Source organism: Plecotus auritus (genome assembly GCF_963455305.1).
Source record: "Plecotus auritus genome assembly, chromosome: 8".
Taxonomy (NCBI): Eukaryota; Metazoa; Chordata; class Mammalia; order Chiroptera; family Vespertilionidae; genus Plecotus; species Plecotus auritus.
The window spans coordinates 68516297-68537015 of record NC_137782.1 but is presented as its reverse complement, the minus strand read 5'-3'; positions in this window follow the sequence as shown (position 1 = coordinate 68537015).

The window sequence follows — 20719 nt, the reverse complement described above, 5'->3', positions numbered from 1 at the left end:
TCGTACAGCCACATTGGAGGACAGTTTGGCAGTTTCTTACAAAACGAAACATTCAGTCGTGCTCCTTAGTGTTTACCCAAAGAAGATGAAAAATTAAGCCCACACCAAAAAACTGCACACAGATGTTTATACAGCTTTATTCATAACCCTCCAAACTTGGAAGCAACCAAGACGTCCTTCAGCAGGTGAATGGATGAACTGTGGCACCTCCAGACAATGGAATATTATTCAGTGCTAAAAAGAAATGAGCTATCAAACCATGAAAAGACATGGAAGAAACTTAAATGTATATTACTGAGCGACAGAAGCTTATCTGAAAAGGCTATGTACTGTCTGATTACAATTACAGGATGTTCTGGGAAAAACAGAACTATGGAGACAGTAAAAAGATCAGTGATTGCCAGCGATTATAGAGAGGGATGAATAAGCAGAACACGGGGAATTGTTAAGGCAGTAAAACTACTTTATGACACCATAATGATGGATATATGTTATTACACATTTGTCAAAACCATAGAATGTACAACACTAAGAGTGGAACCTAATGTAAACTAAGAACCCTGAGTGACAATAAAATGTCACTGTAAGTTCATCATTAATGTAGGAAATATACAAGCACTTATCTGGTACAGGATTTTGATAGTTGGGGAGACTGCGAGTATGTGGGGGCAGAAGTTATATGGGAAATCTCTGTATCTTCCACTCAATTGTGCTGTGCTGTGAACCTGAAACAGCTCTAAAAAATAAAGTCTATTAAACACACACAGAGAGAAACCAAGATGGCTGCATAGGTAAGCACCTAAACTGCTGCCTTGCACAACAATTTCAAAACTACAACTAAAAGACAGAACGGACACCATCCAGAACCACAGGAAAGCTGGCTGAGTGAAAATTCTACAACTAGAAGGAAAGAGAAAAGCTCACAGAGAATTGGAGGTACGGCAAAGGGTCTTTGTGCGCGCAGAGAGGAAGGGTGGCTGAGAGCATGGCTGACTTTCTCTGGCGGAAGGGGGAAGGAAGCCCCTGACCGCACTGAACCCCAGTTCTGACGGCACTGAAGCCCAGTCCCGGGCAAAACCCCGTAGACCCAGGCTCATAAAGGGGGAGTCTGGACTGTCAGGTAGAGAGAAAGGCACCCGGAGACTCGGAGACCCAGGGGAGACCCGGGGGAGCCCCGGCAGGCAGGGTTCTGGAGGCACGCGAGCCAGTGTGCACAAAGGCTGCGGAGGTTGCCACAGGCTTTCCCTAGCAGAAGGGAGTCCGAAGCTCCTGACTGCACTGAACCCCAATTCTGACTGCACTGAACCCCAGTTCCAGGCAAGCCCCTTGGGACCCACACTCTTACGGGGGGGAATCTGGACTCTCGGGCGGAGACTCGGGAGCCGGGGAAGGCAGAGGTCTGCAGGCGCGCGCATGCCAGTGCGCACAAAGGCTGCGGAGGTTGCCACAGGCTTTCCCTAGTGGAAGGGAGTCAGAAGCTCCTGACTGCACTGAGCCCCAGTTCTGACTGCACTGAACCCCAGTTCCAGGCGAGCCCCTGGGGACCCACGCTCTTGTGGGGGGAATCTGGACTCTCGGGTGGAGACTCGGGAGCCGGGGAAGGCAGAGGTCTGCAGGCGCGCACGCGCACAAGGGCAAGGCTGACTGGAAGCCAAGACTGTCTGCTCCGCCCTGAGACTCCACCCCATCCAAGCTGAGCACAGAGGCTATTGCAATTTGGCAAGTCTAATCCTATAAGGCTGTCTCCAGCACCGAACTTCTCCCAGCATAGACACAGCTGATCCTTACAGCCAACTGGCCTGGAGGTCAATTCCTCCCAGTGATATCAACAACAATCAAGACTTAACTACAACAAGGCTGTACACACAGTCCACAAAGGGGTGCACCAAGAGTGTCCACCTCAGGTTACCTGGGGAGGCTGACCCACTGGGCCATATAGGAAACTTAGCACACAAATCTACCCTACCAACTCAGGGAATCAGTGAAAATGCGGCGTCAAAGAAACAGATCACAAACGAAAGAAATGGAGGAAAACAAACAACTGGATATAGAATTCAAAACCACGGTTATAAGGCTTTTCAAGAATATCCTAGAAAAGGCCGATAAATATAACGAGACCCTCGAAGATATGAAAAAGGACCAACTAGAAATTAAACATACACTGACTGAAATAAAAAATATTATACAGAGACCCAAAAACAGACTAGAGGAACACAAGAATCAAGTCAAAGAATTGAAATACAAAGAAGCAAAAAACACTCAACCGAAAAAGCAAAAAGGAAAAAAAATCCAAAAAGTTGAAGATAGTGTAAGAAGACTCTGGGACAACTTCAAGCGTACCAACATCAGAATTATGGGGGTGCCAGAAGAAGAGAGAGAGCAAGATACTGAAAACCTATTTGAAGAAATAATGACCAAAAACTTCCCCCACCTGGTGAAAGAAATAGACTTACAAGTCCAGAAAGCGCACAGAACCCCAAACAAAAGGAATCCAAAGAGGACCACACCAAGACACATCATAATTAAAATGCCAAGAGCAAAAGACAAAGAGAGACTATTAAAAGCAGCAAGAGAAAAACAGTTAATTACCTACAAGGGAGCACCCATATGATTGTCAGCTGATTTCTCAACAGAAACTATGCAGGCCAGACGGGAGTGGCAAGAAATTTTCAAAGCGATGAATAGCAAGAACCTACAACCAAGATTACTCTACCCAGCAAAGCTATCATTCAGAATTGAAGGGCAGATAAAGAGCTTCACAGATAAGAAAAAGCTAAAGGAGTTCATCACCACCAAACCAGTATTATATGAAATGCTGAAAGGTATTCTTAAGGAAGAGGAAGAAGAAAAAAGTAAAGATAAAAATTATGAACAACAAATACATATCTATCAACAAGTGAACCTAAAAAATCAAGTGAATTAAAAACCTGAGGAACAGAATAATCTGGTGAATATAATAGAATCAGGGGCATAGAAAGGGAGTGGACTGATAATTCTCAGGGGGAAAGGGGTATGGGGGGGTCAGGAAGAGACTGGACAAAAATCATACACCCATGGATGAGGACAGTGTGGGGGAGGTAAGGGCAGAAGGTGGGGTGGGAACCGGGTGGAGGGGAGCTATGGGGGGGGGGGGGGAAAGGAGAAACAATTGTAATAATCTGAATAAAGATTTATTTAAAAAATAAATAAATAAATAATAAACACAAGCGCGCGTGCGCGCGCACACACACACACACACACACAAGACAGACCTCCTTTTAAGATCTGTCTCTTCAAGGCCTGTCCCTCCTGAGACCCAAAAGAGGCAACCTTTAAACTTAAATGAATAAGTCAAGGGTCTCTCTGGATGGAGCTCCCCAAACAACAACACCAAAAAGCCTTTCTTGGCCTCTTTTATGGTCCTAAAAACCTTGCATGTGAGCTTCCCACACTCTACAGAACATCTGATGAGATGCAAAGGCCCCAGGAAGGGAACCTCAGAGTGATTACCCCTCTGAGTGCATGAGTTTGTCAGTCTCTTCTGAGAGCACGAAGGAGGGAGAGACACAGTTCTAAAAGGGGGCTTCAGACCCAGGATACACAACACTCAGCACGGAAAACCTTTGACTCACCAAGGCTAATTCTCTAGGTCTCGGCTTGCCACTGTCCCAGATACGGCACTGATCTCCAGGTCTCAGATCTGCACATTTACATGGGCTTTCTGTGGAAATGCTTCATTCTTATGGGGTGGTTGTAGGCAGCATGCCAGCCTGCGCAGGGTCAAGTTTGGAAAATGCACAGTCTTTTTGTGATTTTTAAAGCCACACTCCATAAGGGTTGTCAACTCTGCTCAAGCGAATCTAGTTCCAAACATGAATATTCCCCACCCAACTCCTCCGCACTGTGAGGCCGTGGGTTGTCATTAGCAGTGAGAAGGCTGGGAAAAGTTATCGAAGTCACTGGCGGGAAGAAGGGGTCATTGGTTAGGGAGAAAAAGACAAATAAGAAAGGAAGTGGGTCTTTCTTGCTGTAAATCCCATTGGAAGGGATTTGAGGACCAAATCCAGAACCCCGTGGAGCTCATTCCTTGTGCATTATGGTGGGACCAGCTGCCACCCCCAGCCTTCCACTTGAGTTGGCCTGCAGACTTGTTTGTTCTGGCTCAGAACCTCTAGTCCATTTTGTCAGCCGCCCCCAAGTCTGAACTGGCAGAGCAGAGTGTGGGCACGAGTTCTATCTTTGGAAGTTCTTCCTCTCTCTCTCACCGCTAAAAATAAACCATCCCAGCTATCCAATGTGTTTGCAACAGACCCTTTCAGTGACCCCACTCCTACAACCAAGGAATATAAAGATGAACTATTGAGTGGGACATGGCTCTCCCGCCACTGACTCATTCTCTCCCACAACTCCTCTCTGTTCAAGACTTCTTGGAGACAGTTGATTTTAGGAAAAAGTTATGAGGTTGTTAAGCTGTGTGCAGTGTGAAATGAAAAAGATGGCCCTTTGTTGCCACCTAGAATTTGGGGTTCAAAAATATGAGTAACTAGGGAGGAATAAAAGCCAGAATCAGTGGGAAAAAGCAGGGCAATCTTTTCTCTAGGAACAGGGAACAGGGGCCATTATAATAGGGATGGAAATAAAGGAAATCAATTCACTGTGACCTTGACTCATGCTCATGAGTGATGACTTCTTCCTGTGGTCAACTGTCCTAAGAATTGCTTGAGTGGATGTGATTCATTTCTGCAAACTTGTCTAACCTGAGGTTGTAATTTTAGACCAGGGATCCAAGTTAAATATTTCATGTGAACAGACCAAAAATAGAAGATGAAGAAAAATGGGGGGAAAAAAGAAAGAAAACCCTTTATTAGACAAATTACAATGCATATTCAACCAAGATTCATGGAATGTCAAAGATAAACCATGCTCCAGAGAGTGCCACGTCTACTAATAGCCCCCACCCCACCATGCCATTCAAACTCATGCCATCTTGGATTCCTTATGTTCTGCAAGGATACTACTGGTTCACTTACTAGTATACATGCAACGTTGTCCCGAATGGGATTACCTTTTGTAAAAGGCCTTTTGGCCTAATTCCAAAGGAAGGAATTTCTCAAGGTGATATAGCCCCAGGTGGGCTGGGTAGGAGAGATAGCCTGCATGTGCTTATCTGTAAGTCCTACCTGGAAAGTGCTGTGGAGCCTGTGTTAGTCCATCTCTCTGGGAGAGCTGGTCCAAGATCCTTCCTGTCTTCCATGAGGTGATAGTATTCTCCTCTCCTGTCCTGCCTACTTCGGACAAGGCAGTAGTTGGGCTCTTGGGTTCTGAACCATCATCTTTCCTCCTCCTACTCCTGACTCTAAGAGCAGCTCACAGGGTGGTTTGGGAAGCTGTGGCACCTCATGGGGTAGGGATGAACCCACCTTTGCCTTTCTCCAAACCTTCTGTTTCCATGCCCACACTGGAGCATCCCTGGGGGAATGACAACTCCCCATAGTCTCTCCATAATGGGGAGAGAATGAGACCTGGAGTCTGGCCTGCCAGAGCCTCCTCACAGTTCCAGAGGCTCTAGTCCTAACTGCTAGGACTTGATGAACAAGCTTTATTTTTTTTTTTCTTTTCTAAAATTCTATGTTGTAACCTTAGGACTTTATGCTAAGTCCAGCCTAATTTGATCTTGCTGAGCTTTCAGTTGGAGGCATTGTGATCGGCCATAGCCTCCAGGGGAGAGCAACCCCTCACTTCTCCTTGCCTGCCCAGGGACAAGAAAGCCAAATGCTGGGAAGTGCCATTTCCACCCTGGTACCAGGTTACTTCCTGACCCTAAAAGGCTCCATTGGAATCAGGTCCTGCTCAGCCCCCAGAGCAAAATGCAGCAAGGCTCCTGCAAACTGATTAATGTTACCTGGGCCAGACAGGTTTCTCAGCGTCTATTTTTACCCACTCACTCACTTGGGGTTTTAGACAAATTTCAAGGTCAAGCCAATTCTCTTGTAGCCTATAAATCCCACTGAAATTCAGGTCCTACTTATAGTGTGAGCTCAATCCTATAAAGCACAATTGTTTATTAAACCCAAATGAATCTCCCCACACCTGAGTGAGGCCAGTGAGCGGGAAATACAAAGGGCAGAGAGTTTGGTTGGAAGTCACCAGCTGTTGATTCTTCTGGTTGAACAGAGATGTGAACTAGAACTTTTGGAAATAATCCAGGGTAAGATCTAGGTGGCTGCTCATGGCTCCATCCATACGCAAGTTGTATCTTGGCATGAGGGAAAAGAATTCTTTAATTTTACTCCTACCATATGCTAGGAACTGTATTTTTCTCTGAAAAGAGCCCCATTTTATACCCATGATAAAACTGACCCTCAAAGGGTAAAGAAATTGCCTGTGGATCCAAGTGGTGGATCCAGGTTTAAAGACAGGTCAGACCCAACCCTTGTGCTTGCTCTGTTGCCATAACTAGATGTCTGAGATGCATGAACTGTGGTGAAGGTGCAGCAAAGCTGTGGGTATCACCAGCTTTGTCTCCAGGGCCTTAAACTTCCTTTTTCATGATCTTGGCCACTAACTAGGTCTCACAGCCTCATGGTCATTCCATCATGTGAGATGAAACACATGGGATGGCATTTCAAACCATGACAGATGAAAGGAGTTAGAGCCTCCATTATTTCTCCTCACATTGGGATTCCCCATCACTTCTCTGAGGATCTGGGGAGACACTTGTCCATTCTGAGGTTACACTACCCATCTCTGGGGCCTTCAGGACATCTAGAATTAAACTGGCTTGTCTCTGAATTGAGGCATTTGAGGGTCTTCCAATTATGCCTCTAATCTCTAGTAAGCTTGGTATCCATAGAAGGGGCAACACTCCCCCTGCCCCAGACTGGTCTCTCATTCTCTCTTACTTTTTTACTACTGCTGAATCCCCTCAATAATTCCCATCCCATCCATCCATCTGATCTCTCTAAAACCTCTCTTCCATTGTAAGCAACAATCCCCTATCCTGTAGGGATGCTCCCCAAGGACCCCAATTCCTCCCCAGTCTTCAGCGGGGACTTCTCTTTTTTCCCACACCTACATGTCTATCTCAATTGGTGGCTCAACTATAGAACTTTTGTTGAATTGTTGTATAAGCAAACCCCTTAGTTTCCTTGCACACTCATTCTTCTGCCTCACTTGTCTTGCAAAATGTTCATTGACATACCACTGAGTCATTCTCCTGACCCCCTTTAGTCCTCTGTCATTGAGTAGAAACACCTCCTCTGATGCCTGCATCCCCTAGGTCTACAGCACTCTGCTGCTCCTCTGGTTAATTTCATCTACCACCTCCTGGCCTTGCCCTCATTCTCTGATCACTTAGCCTCCAGTCTATGGTTCCTCCTCTCCATACAGTTTGCTAACATTGTCTGGAAGATCCCAATGTTCAGGAAGTGGCTTCTTCTCGCACTTCATGTTTAAATCTTAGTCCTTGCTCTCTCACTCACTTCTACTTCATCTCAGCCTTTCACTTCCAGATCCAAGCTTGAATCTTTGTTCCACTCATCTTAAATGTCAATATCCCATTCACTGGTACTGATGAACTGTCCTCCTCCTCTGGTTCCCACCACTCCTCTTCTTCTACCTCAGAGAAGTCCCATCCCTTAACATACCCTCCCCAATGTATCTATTTATCAGCTGAAGACTGGCCTGTTTTCTTTTACCCCCCAGACTTATCATTTTTGTTGAATTGTTCTATAAGCAAACTCATCATTTTCCTTGCACACTCATTCTTCTGCCTCACCTGTCCTGCAAAATGTTCATCCAAGATCAAGACTCGAATCTACTTTCTCCACTTATGATGCCAAAGTTGCTGAAGAAAACTAACCATTACAAATTTAAATTCTCCACACTTAGCTCGGCATTAGGTGCCCTGAATTAAGCAAGTCTGTCCCACTGTCCTCAATAACTATTCTAAACTTTGTCCTCATAAAGTCTCTACTCAGTTCTTTCCCCCATTTCTCACTCTCAGCAAATAATCCTGTTTTCTACATTATGGAGGAAAATAGGTCATCAGACATGAACCCCAACTTTCTGCCCCCCCTTATACACTTATTGACATCTCCAGCCACCCTCTCTCTCCTGTACAAGGCCAGACCCTCAAGCCAGTCATCCTCTTTCCTTCCACCTTCCACTTGTCTTTCTCTTCTGGCACTGTAAACAACCTGACATCCTAAACAATAATGTTTACTTCAAGTTGCCCTCTCTCGGCTCAGTAACCTCCCTCCTTTTTTACTCATCTACACCTCCCAAAAGACTTGTTGCTGCTTTACCCAAAAAACAGAGCCAAACTTACCCCAATTATCCTCCCACAAAAGTTACATGTTACCTCTATTCTATGTTCAGTTCTAATCTTTCTTATTTTTTCGCTTCTTTAGCACTTCTTCCTCCCTGAAATGCTCTATTCCTTCCCCTTACATATCACTGCACTCCTCTGCTATCTTTCTGGCCCTATCTTCTCTATTTTGGGGGCTTCTCTTCTCCTGCCTGCCCCTTGAAGATCAATCTATACCCACTGCTCTTGGTCTGCAATGATCTTATCCTTTTTTAGTTTTAACTGCCTCCCATTTGCTGATAATGCCCAGATTCATCTCTCCAATCCAAACCCTCAACTCACAGCAAACTCACCGTCACTGAACATTTCCACTTGGATGTCCCATGGGCACCTTGAATTCACAGATTTGAAATGTTTCTACTCTTCCCTACCCCCAAACTGCTCCTTGTTCTAGAGTGTCTATCTCAATTGGAGGCTCCATTACATTCATTCAACAAATGAGAAACACCAAGAATCATCTCTGAGCCCTTAATATTTGCAACTCTCCACATCTATTCTCTGACTCCATTCTACTAATTTAACTTCCTAAAATTCATTCTAATAAGTAGTACATGAAGGTGTTTAAACATTTATGGGATTTTCAAATATAGCACAGTTACCTCCTCATAAACTAAAAAAATCTCATATCCCCAACCAGAAAAAGTACAAAATAACATTTTCAAGATGATATTATGTTGTTTCTTTCTAAATGTAAAGAAGAGATCAAACCTACAAGAAGCAACATTCAAAGTTGCATCCTAGATACAAAAAAAGGTCACACAATTACCAAGAAGTTAATAAAACCAGATGCAAAGTTATTCATAAATATGATGCTCATAAAAGGAATAGAATGAGGTTTTACTGTCATCTTGGATATCACTTTGGTTTATAATGTGAGAGGTGAATTTCTCTCACCTGTGTGTGTGCCAGTAGACATTTTGTTTTTATGTTGGAATCAAAACAACAGGGCACACACAGACCATAAATGTGCTCCAGTGTTTTTTTAAAATATGTTTTTGTTGATTTCAGAGAGCTGAAGGGAAAGGAGGGAAAGATAGAAATATCAATGATGAGAGAGAATCCTCTATTGGCTGGCTCCTGCATGCCCCCGACTGGGAATCAAGCACACATCCTAAGCATGAGCCCTGACCGGGACCTCCTGGTTCATGGGTTGATGCTCAACCACTGAGCAACACTGGCCAAGCTAAATTTACTCCTTGAAAGCACATTAAATAATGGCTTAAATAATATTTAATTCCCTTTATCCTTGAAAACGCAGGCTATAAGATAATAGATTTTCCATATAGTAAATGATTATTTTGCAAGCCACGATATCAACTAGAATCAGTCAACTGTGTAGCAAGACAAGGCATGGCCACACAAAGAATGCCCTTGAATGGTTGGCCTTGACTGAGTGGTGAGTTAGGACCTCCTTGTCTGTACTCCCATGAGTCCCAGGCATGTCTCTATCATTGCGCTAATCACACAAAATTAGAATTCTGTGTGTCTGTTCCTTTATTAGAAGTTGAGCTTTTAGAGGTTAGTTCATTGTGTGCCACATCGTAGGTGCTCAATAATAATTGCTGAATGAATGAACAAGGGCATCAATCAATCAGGACCCAGGGAATTAAAAGTAAGATTTGCTTATTTCCTCAGAAGCTGAAAACCAGAGGCATTTTTCACACTCCCTTAGGTAACATGTCTCATGTCATGTCCTATCTCTCAAAGAGAATTTAAATCACAACATATTGGGGGAAAGCTGATGATCAAAGTGAGCAGCCTCTTGTCTGGACACAAATAATTCACAAGAAACGGAACTGTGGCAGGCAGCTCCCATCCCGAATAAGGCACCGGCGAAAAGGGTAGGCAGATCCCTGGGGACATTTCCCTCTCAGCCCCTCAACCTGCTTCTGAGCAGAGTTCTAGATCAAAAGAAGGAGGGATGCAGTCTGGGTTCAATGTTATTACCAACATTACACCTGCCAGTTCTATCCACACCTCAGAAGCCACCTCTTCAGGAAGTGGTTTCCCTTATCTCTCTAGTCATCCTTCCTTTCCATTCACATTAATGTTACACTGTGCTGGCACCATGACAAGCATTCAGTGCTATAAATGGGGTGTAATTGGGCCACAATAGTTTTTACCACTTGCTACTGTCTAAGAAATATTTTTTTCTTTTTTTTTAATTGTTTGAAGTATTACAAATAGTAGTACATATGTCTCCTTTTTTTTTCCCCATTGACCTTCCCCTGGCCTCCCCTTCCCCCCAGTAAATGCCTTTACCTGCCCCCCACCCCAGTAATTTTTATCCATTGGTTATGCTTATATGCATGCGTACAAGTCCTTCGGTTGATCTCTTACAGCCCCCCCGCTCCCCGCAACCTCCTCTGCCTTCCCACTGTAGTTTGACAGTCTGTTCAATGCTTCTTTGCCTCTGTATCTATTTTTTTCCCCATTTCATTCCTTTAAAAAATCTTGCCTCTGCAGACTAGAAATAAACATATAATAACAAAAAATGTTTGAGTCCCAATTTCCATGTCCAACAGTTCTGAGTCCCCGTTTCAATGTCAAACAGTTCCTTAAGTGCACATGTCCGCAAAGAAATATGTTTCTTAATTGCTTTGTGTGGGGTCAGTCCCATTGAAGGAATGGGTTTTCTTTTCCTCCCCACTGTGCCTAGCATGGGGCGGGTATCCTGGGTTGGGTTCTCCAGAAGTGTTTCCCTGAGATGGTGGTACACGAGCCAGCATCTTATTAAGGAAGCAGCCCCAGTACCCCTTCTGTGTTCCTCTGTGGCCGCATAATTGGCAAGGCCTACAGTCTCTCAAAAACCTCAGTCTCAGACTAGAGTTTGGGCCATTTGTTTCTAGATCTTGTACATTTTGCCTGGGAGTCATCACTTCCCTCCATCATTTAATAGACACAGAACATTTATAGCCAGAAAGAGCCCAGGACATCACATAATGGACCAGCCCCTCATTTTATGAGTGATGGACATTCAGGTAAAGCCACATCTATCCTGAGGCATTTTGATGTGGTTCAAAGAATGGACTATTACACTTTCATATTAAGAAAACTTTTCCCAATAACACAAACCACTGTAGATGCCCTCCTGATGGCCTGGGGCGCATCAAGGACAGTAGGAGTAAGCAGACATGGCTCAGGGAGGTCTGCAGTGAACAAAGTTCTATATGCTGTTGGGACATTTTCCTTAAGAAGCTTTATGGTTTTAGTTTTTACATTTTAGGTCTATAATTAATCTGGAATTAATGTTTGCATAAGGTCTGAGGTAGAATTTGATGTCTTTTTCCGTATACCTGTCCAGTTGTTCCAGGACCATTTATTGAAAAGACTTTCAATTTACCATTGAATTGCTTTCCTGTCTTAGTTGAAAATTAAGTCTATACTAATAAAAGGGTAATATGCTAATTAGACCTGGAGACCTTCCGGACAAAGCCATGATGGTGGGGCCAAGACAGAGGCAGTTAGGGGTGATCAGGTCAGGAGGGGAGGGCAGTTGGGGGTGATCAGGTCAGCAGTGGGGGGCAGTTAGGGGCGAGAAGGTTGGCAGTGGGGGGCAGTTGGGGGTGAGCAGGCCAGTGGGGGATGGCAGTTAGGGGCGAGCAGGCCAGGGGGGGGGGCAGTTGGGGGTGAGCAGGCCAGTGGGGGATGGCAGTTAGGGGCGAGCAGGTCAGCAGGCAGAGTGGTTAGGGGCAATCAGGCAGGCAGGCAGGTGAGCGGTTAGGAGCCAGCAGTCCCGGATTGTGAGAGGGATGTCTGGCACCCCCCGAGGGGTCCCAGGTTGGAGAGGATGCAGGCTGGGCTGAGGGACACCCCTCCGTGCATGAATTTCTTGCACTGGGCCACTAGTAACTACATAAGTGAGAGTCTATTTCTGAGCTCTTTCTTCCATTCCATAGATCACTTTGTCAATCCTTTTGTCAGTAGCACCCAGTCTTGATTATTGTAGCTTCATAGTTAGTCATGAAGTTGTGTAGGGTAAGTTCTTCACTTTGTTTTTCTCTTTCAAGATCACTTTGATATTCTAGGCCCTTTGAATTTCCATTTCCATTTTAAAATCAGCTTGGAAGGAAAAATAACCCTACTAGGATTATAACTGAATGATGCAGCATTTTTGTGAGCATTCAAGCTCCTGCTCCTAATTTTCAGCCACACATTTAGTTAATGGTGAAACTGAGACCTAAAGGAAGTCATCTGACTTGCCTGGGACACCAGTTACGTCTGGATAGCAGTGGTTCCATGTATCCCAACCCCCAGCCTTTTTACTTGAGTCCTCCTAGCACTTTGTCCAACAAATATGCAGCATTGTCTAACATGTGGACCAACACCCATGGAGATAAAAAAAAAAAAAAAAAAAAAAAAAAAAAACTGTAGCTGACAAAAGCCTCAGTCAGATCCACCTTCTCTACTCACTGAATTGTTTTCCTATAGGGAAAAAACTGTCATTAGTTTTCAAAATGACAAAGTCTTATCTTGTTTCCATGGTAACTCATCTTCCAAAGGCATCTTGACTGGCCTTTCTTGAAATAGCTTTTCTTTCAAACTTTCCAGGACTGAGAAGCAGAGCCTGGCTGCTCATTCTGAAGTCCACTGGAGGATGTCAGCACACGAGAGAACAAGGGGTTATGTCTTAATATTTCACTTACAAAGGGACCTGTTTGGGAGAGGAGAGTATTTTGGACACTCACAGGAGGCTGGGGACAGCTAGGGTTAACCTTTCAGAATTTTGAATGTAGTCTGAATGCTGATGTGCATTTGTTCAAACTCTTAATTCTTGCCCTCAAGGACCATTCGATCTACTTAAATAATTAGGACAAAAAGAAAGCAAGCCAAATTGTCATATGGAGACATGTCCCTTCCTGCAGGAAATCCCGGAGCCTTTGATAGGTAGATCTGCCTTGTGGCTCCAGAGAAAGAACATGCCATGTAGAATTTTCCAAACTTAGCTGACCATAGAACTGATTTAATTGAATGTTATTACTTGTATTATTCTTTTTCAGGAACCTTGACATTCCTGAGTGACAAAGAGTCATCTCTTTTAATAAATTCCATAGGCTGGACACTTGTTTATATTCATTAAATAATCTTTATTAATACTTTGGAACAACTCACAATATTACCTCCACTCAGTTCTGTCCCAAAGGCCCACAATGACCCTTACTTAATTGGTGTGTATTTTGATAATATTGTCCTACAGGCCTGTGTCCCTTAACATCAAACATTTACTTGAAGACATACAATAATAGTATATCAAACATGTCCTAGATCTTTAGACAACTGCCTTATATCCTAGCTATAAGTAATGTAGGCTAGAGCAGAAATTAGATCATGAAGGATGAGAGAGGCCCTCTCCAAAGGACCCAGGGGGCAGTGTGTTTGGGAGATCATACAGGCATCTACTGAGGAAGACCTAAGAGACCTCAAGGTTGAGCCCAAGAGAACATATCCATTTTACATGATCTAGAAGCTAGAAGAAGAGACCTTTTCTTTTTTGGTGTTGAGTTTTATAAGTTATTTATAAAGTTTGGATATTAACCCCTTACCAGATGTATCATTGGTGAATATTTTCTCCCATTCAGTGGATTGTCTATTCATTTTATTGATGCTTTCCTTTGCTGTGCAAAAACATTTTAGTTTGATGTAGTCCCATTTGCTTATTTTTTTCTTTTGTTTCCCTTGCCTGAGGAGATATATCAAAAAACAAAACAAAACAAAACATTGCTACTAGAAATGTCTGAGAATTTACTGCCTATGCAGTCTTCTAGAATTTTTATGGTTTCAAGTCTAACATTTAAATCTTTAATCCATTTTGAATTTATTCTTGTGTATGGTGTAAGAAGGTGGTCTAGTTTCTTTCCTTATTTTTTTTATGTGTCTGTCCAATTTTCCCAACACCATTTATTGATCAGACTATCTTTACCTCATTGTATGTTCTTGCCTCCTTTGTCAAATATTAATTGACCATAAAGGCCGGGATTTATTTCTGGGCTCTCTATTCTGTTCCATTTATCTCAATGTCTGTTTTTATGCTAGTACCATGCTGCCTTGATTACTATGGCCTTGTAATATAGTTTGATATCAGGTAGCATGATTCCTAAAACTTTGTTCTTCTTTCTCAAGATTGCTGTCTCTATTTGGGGTCTTTTGTGGTTCCGCATAAATTTTGGGGGTACTTACTCTAGTTCTGTGATACACCATTGGTATCTTGATAGGAATTGTATTGAATCTATAGATTGCTTTGGGTGAATATTTTAATGATGTTAATTCTTCCCATCCATGACCAAGGTATATGCTTCCACTTATTTGTATCTTCTTCAATTTATTTCTTCAGTATCTTATAATTTTTCAAGTACAGGTATTTTACATCCTTGGTTAATTTTTTTTCCTGGGTATTTTTAAATACAATTGTAAATGGGATTGTTTTCTTAGTTTCCCTTTCTGATAGTTCATTATTTGTGTATAAAGATGCAACTGATTTCTGGATATGTATTTTGTATCCTGCTACTTTACTAAATTCATCTATCAGTTCTAGTAGTTTCGTTTTGTTTTGTTTTTTTAGTAGAATCTTTAGGGTTGTCTATATACAGTATCATGTCATCTGCTCTAAATTTGTTTTGCACCCTGCATGCCCCCACCATTGAACTTTTAAGAAAATTCAGTTGAGACCCCTGTGAAGTAAGTGGTAAAAAAATCTTTATATAGCAAGAATAACTGATCCTCAAATTTTATTTGAGGCCTAAAAGGAAAATTAAACTTGTTAAGTTAGAAATATACTCAGAGGCAGTGGGACTCTCTGGAGTCCCCGACTGTTCACCCTAGCAGCCTTGTTTGAAACTGCCCACAACTCTGCTCCACTGGCTGTGCCCTGGCCCCTGAGCTTTCCTTCTGGTGCCAGGACATTCCCCATTTGTGTTCATTCTAGTGGGGAACAAGTTGAAACCCAAGTCTAATTCCACTTGACAACCTATCAGTATATTGAGGCCTTTCTTTGGAAACTACTCCTGGTCTGAAAAAAGGTACCAACATCTATTAACTCTCTGTAGGACAGAACACACCATCTGGGCTCTCTACCCTAGGAAGAAGCTTGGGTTATACACTTAGCACTTGCACTAGAGCTGCACCTCCTAAATTCCTTCAGCCAATCTGATTTCCATCTGAAGAGGATCAGTTTGGGGTATCTGAGCAGTTAGCCCAGAGCCTGAGAACTCCCTTTGCTAAGGGCCGCCCTTCCAGAGAGCCCACCCTGATTATCCCAGCTCCACAGTGTTCCCTTCTCAGAACCCTTGTGAAATGTACTGGGTCCAGTTGTGTCTTAGGCATTGACCTTTATCCCAACTCTTCATCTTTAGTGTGGACATGTGAGGAGGAGAATCAATTCACTCTAGAGGAATATATATATATATATATATATATATATATATATATATATATATATGGTATTATTACCCCAACTCACCACATCTTGCCTGTGGCAAACAATATAAATCAAACACTTGCTCTTTTCTACTGAGCTCAGATATGACCTCAAAAATCCTTCTGCTCAGTAATTGATAGGAGCAGGATTCTAAGATGAAGTACATTTTTCATTCCTATTCTAGAGATTAAAATGTGCTATAAGAATGTACTACAAAAGAGATACAGGTTATGTGGTAATTTTGATGAGGGAAAGATTGTTTTAATCATTTACTTAATTTATCAGATATTTATTGAGCATTTTCTCTATGCCAGTCACTGCTCAGCAGAGGAAGGTAGAAACACCCCATGAGCGTAGAACAGGGGCTCAAATAAAATTGGGGGAAGGGCCCTGGCCAGTTTGGTCCAGTGGTTGGAGTGTTGGTCAATGGACCAAAGGGTCACGGGTTCAATACCCATTCAAGAGCGCATACCAGGGGTTTCAGATCCTTCCCTGGATGTGTCTCTCTCACATCAATGTCTCTCTCTCTCTCTCTCCTTTCCTCCTCCTTCCCTTTCATTCTCTTTGAAAATCAATGGAAAAAATATCCTCGGGTGAGGATTAAAAAAAGAAAAAGATTGGGGGAAGGGGCCAGAGGAGGCTTCCTTGGACTTTTTTAAGGAAGAAAAGATACTCGATAAATTTGGAAGCAGGGTTGGGGAGAGCATAGCAGACAGTAGGGACAATTTATTGTACAGACACAGATGTACAACAGCTACCCAAGAGTTTTGATGACTAAAGTAAAGAACATCAGATAAAAACAACAGGAAATGAGTTTTTTATGTGTATTTCTCAGAACACTCATGTCAAAAATATAATGGGGGAGTGTTTAAGAAGATTCACGATACTGTGTCTGTGGAAGGGCTGTGCAGACGGCGGCACACTGTAAAAGAGAGCTGTGAAGAGTGTGGTCCGTGGACCAGCAGCAGCAGCTGGGAGCTGCTTAGAGATGCACATTCTCAGGCCCCAGCTCAGACCCACTGAATCAGAAACTCTGAGGAGGAGCCTACAGATCTGGGGTTTAGCATGCCTTATAGGAAGAATTGCTCCACAGCAGCAGCGGATGCTGTTATAACCACTGAATGTCCCTCAGGGACATTCCACCCCAAACTGGATGCAGCATTTTCCCCGCTGCACTCAGCCTCAGCTCCTCCTGATTAACCTGACTCCATCCATCCCACACCACCCAGGATTTCAGACTCCACATTTGACCCCCCCACACACACTGTATGACACATCCCAGCTACCTTCATGCCCTGGGAGCCTGTTAGTCTGACTAATAACCTGAAGCCAATAGACACGGATAAAAAGTCAAGCAATGGTGGGCAGAGTGAAAAAGGTCATGTCAACCTATTCAGCCAGATGGACCTTTTCCCTCCGTCCCACTCTGGGCAAGGATAGAGGGCCCAGGCTCTAAACTGGCCTGCCTGGGTTAATTCCTGGCTTCTCCTCTTTCTTACTGTGTGACTTGGGGTGAGTTATTTAAGATCTCTGTGCCTCAGTTCCTTTAGCTCTAAAACAGAATTACAATGCTATTCATTTCATAGGTTGGTGTAGGGATGAATGAGTTAATGTAGATAAAGTACTTCAAATACGGCCTGGCTTACTACTACTACTACTACTACTACTACTACTACTACTACTATCAGCATTACAGTATTCACCTTCGCAACAGTCCCCTGTCCTTCAGTTTCTCTTCACTGCTCTTGGCCTTGCAACCTGGCCCACCGGATATTGTGAAGTCTTATGTTGAACACATCATTCCCCCCATCAAAAGTCTTCAGTGGGCCTTAGCTGGTTTGGCTCAGTGAATAGAGCATCAGTCTGCGGACTGAAGGGTCCCAGGTTCGATTCCGGCCAAGGGCACATGCCCGGGTTGCAGGCTCAATCCCCAGTGGAAGGCTTGCAGGAGGCAGCCAATCAATGATTCCCTCTCATCATTGATGTTTCTCTCTCTCTCTCCCTCTCCCTGCCTCTTTGAAATCAATAAAAATATATATTTTAAAAAAAGCCTTCAGTGGCACTTCTCCCTTATCACAGTGGTCGGCAAACTCATTAGTCAACAGAGCCAAGTATCAACAGTACAACGACTGAAATTTCTTTTGAGAGCCAAATTTTTTAAAGTTAAACTTCTTCTAATGCCACTTCTTCAAAATAGACTCGCCCAGGCCGTGGTATTTTGTGGAAGAGCCACACTCAAGGGGCCAAAGAGCTGCATGTGGCTTGTGAGCTGTAGTTTGCCAACCACTGCCTTATCATTATTATTGACTAGTAGCCCTGCGCACAAATCCATGCACCAGTAGCTTGCCAGTAGCTCGCTGCCACCCTCCAGTAGCTCTCTGCCTGCTGCCCCGCCCTCCTGTAGCTCCCTCCACCCTCCGGCTCCCCTCCCCCATAGCTTGCTGCCCTGCCCCCTCCTGTAGCTCTCTGCTGCCCACTTGTAGCTCGCTGCCCCACCCTCCTGCTGATCCGTGATCCGGTTGTTATGCCGTTGGTCATTACACTTCACGGCGTAACAACCGTTTGCATATTATATCTTTATTATATAGGATTTTAACCCCCATCCCCTTTTAAAGTAATAGAACCTTTTGTTTCTAATAGACTTACAGATAATAGTGGATCTTTTTTTATTGAAATTATGGATGGGAAGGCCCTTCAAGCACTCCCTTGCCCCAGGAGACATCCGCATGAAACTCTGGGATCTAAAGAATCCAGCACAGAAACATCTGGCCTGGGAAATCCAAACAGCAGTCAAGTTGCCCAATTGCTCCAAGATCACAGACTCCTCCCCTGGAAGGCAAATCACCATGTGCAATTGCACCTCACATCTTTGCTTGAGCTGCTCACCTGGTCCACCCATTGAGATGGCTTCAGTCTGAACTTCCCACCTAAACTGTCGGACTTCGCTCTGCTGTGTGTCCTCCTGGTCAGCCCAGCCCTGAGGGACCCTCCTTCCTCTTGATCCTGGTCTCCCTGTACTTTGTCAGACACCCTCCCGCAGGCAGGGAACAACAGACCCTGGGGAACCCTGAGAACAGAGGAGCCCAGGAGGAGTTATTTACAACTCAGAATGTTCTGGCCAGCTGCCCAGGCTTTGTTCCGGCTTCCGATGTTCTTTAGAATCTTCTCATTACATCACTAAAAGAAGCACAACTAAGCACTAATCTCTCCCCTTTTTTAAATAACTTTTATTGTGTTTTCTGATTATAAAAGCAATATATTGGAACAAATATATAAAATACAAAAAAAATTATCAAAAAGAAAATAAAGATACACTATAATGTTTCCACAGAGACAAGCATTGTTAATACTTTGGTATGTTTACTTGGAGTATTTCTGTACAAATACATTCACATTCATTCTTGCTATTTGGACCATAATTACATAACTATAGGTTATATGCCATTGAAAAGTCTTCAAAAAGAAAGTTTTTAATGGCAAAATGATATTCCTCCGATTGGATATACATTTACTCAATAAACAATAACTAACATATTGTTGTTATTGTTAATCTTCACCCGAGGATATTTTTTCCATTGAGTTTTAGAGAGTGGAAGGGAGGAGGGAAAAGGGAGAGAGAGAAACATTGATCTCACATCTATTGGTTGCCTTCTGAATGCACCCCAACTGGGTCCAGAGATTGAACCTGCAACCCAGGTATGTGGCCTTGACTGGAAATCAGATCTGAAACCCTCTGGTGTGCAGGCCGATGCTTTAACTACTGAGCAACACCAGTCAGGTCTAAAAACGTTTATTGAGTACTGCTCAGGCATGTGTTTGGTGCTGATATTTACCGTAATGAATACAGAGGATTTGGCCCAAGTAGCTCACAGTCCATAGTGGGAGGTATATTTTTAACAAATGAACATGAATATAAAATTACAAATTACATCAGGTTTAATAAGGGAACAGAATAGTATGCTATGAGAAAGCTTAGTCCAGAGAAAAAGCATAACCAAGATTAGAAGTACAGGTGAAAGCTATCTGAGGCAGTGACATTTCATTTGAGACCCAAAGATAAATAAAAGTTAGCAAAAAATAGTGGGAAGGAGAACAATTCTGTGTCAGGTTTTGCTGCATTCCTATCATAATAGAAATCTCAGTGGCTTAAAACATTTACTTTTCTCACTCACAAGTCTTGGGTTTGGCTGGGTTCTGTATGATCTTGGCTGGGCCCAGCTGGGCTTGGCTCCAGGCTGCAGGCTGGTGATGGGACTGCTTCAAGGGCCTCACGCAGAGCCAAACAGCTATGGAGACATGCTCTTCTCACGGTGGATGATAGAAGTAGATGAGGCCACGACAAACTTCTCAGCACATTTAAAGCCTCTGCTAGCATCAAGTCTGTTCACGTTTATCAGTCAAAGCTCCAGGTATGAGGGCTGGAGAGCATGCCCTCTCTCCTCCGTGGAGACATTCTACAAAGGACACGGGTGGACACTTTATTACAAGGGAGAGGGAAGACTTGAGAACAATACCACAATTTATTCGTAGAACAAAAGAAAAAGCCTGTACAAAGACTCGGAGTTGGGAAAAAACTAGGAGAAAGGCCACTGTGGCTGAAACACCCAGAGAGAGGAGAGGAGTCATAAATAATGACATTAGAGAAGCAGTGAGATGCTTTGTAGGCTGATTTAAAATAAACTTAACTTTTATTATCACTGCATTAAAATGTCCAAACGAGAAAGTGATGAGGCAGATGATGTAGGTAGGTTCATGGAATACCATTTCTACTGAAATACTTAGTATCCAAGCCTCCCTTGCAAGTACAAATAATTATGTGATACAGATCTGGTCAATGAGATAAAAGCTTATATGTGATTAGAAGAGTGTCTGGGAAATCTTTGGATTTCCTTATAAAAAGGGAATTGAATTTCTACAGATTTGGTACTTTTCTCTTTTCTAACTTCTATCCTGGAATA